Here is a 608-nt window from a genome sequence, read left to right on the forward strand (position 1 = left end):
CCAAGAGGATCCTCCCTTGTCAGGTGTGGTCAACAATGAAAGCAGGAGGAGCACTGAAGGCTTAAATGTGCCTTTCTGGTTCTTTTTGTTATTTCTCGTGATGTAAACAGTATAAAAAAACGCCTCAGATGCTTCCTCTCCCAGCCCGGCCCACAGTTGCCACTGTTAACAGGTAGGGTGTGGTGGAGCGGCTCCCACTATCAGGAACCTCTGTGGGGGTGAACTTCCTTCTCTGGTGCCGTTTTTCATGCTCTGCACATTGTCGTTTCTGTTGATCTTGATCTGTGTATTTTAAACTATCCTCGCTTCAGCACTTACGGACTGTGCAAACTCGGGTAACTTGCTTACCTTTTCTGTGCCTCAGTTTTCTTTTCTTTTCTTTTTTTTTTAATAAGTCCATTCATCCATGTTCTCGTTTAATTATATCAAGGAATAACAATTATAAAAATAGGTCGAATTTCATGAAAATGTTCCTATTTGTTGTCGCTTAGGAGGTCTTGCCTATATCAAGGGATTGTCTGGCATCTGCCACCGCTTCAGGCACTCGACGGGAGCGGCCACTGCACTCCAGTCTGGGCGACAGAGTGATGAGACTCCAACTCAAAAAA

At 44.7% G+C, this 608-nt stretch overlaps 1 protein-coding gene across 3 annotated transcripts in view; it reads left to right on the forward strand.

Moving 5' to 3' along the window:
• The window catches only part of NQO1 (NAD(P)H quinone dehydrogenase 1), a 17,004-nt gene that overhangs the window by 4,861 nt on the left and 11,535 nt on the right, over positions 1–608 (forward strand). The window lies entirely within an intron of this gene.

Source organism: Carlito syrichta, unplaced genomic scaffold, assembly GCF_000164805.1.
Source record: "Carlito syrichta isolate Samal-C Ts95f unplaced genomic scaffold, Tarsius_syrichta-2.0.1 Scaffold312739, whole genome shotgun sequence".
NCBI classification, from domain to species: Eukaryota; Metazoa; Chordata; class Mammalia; order Primates; family Tarsiidae; genus Carlito; species Carlito syrichta.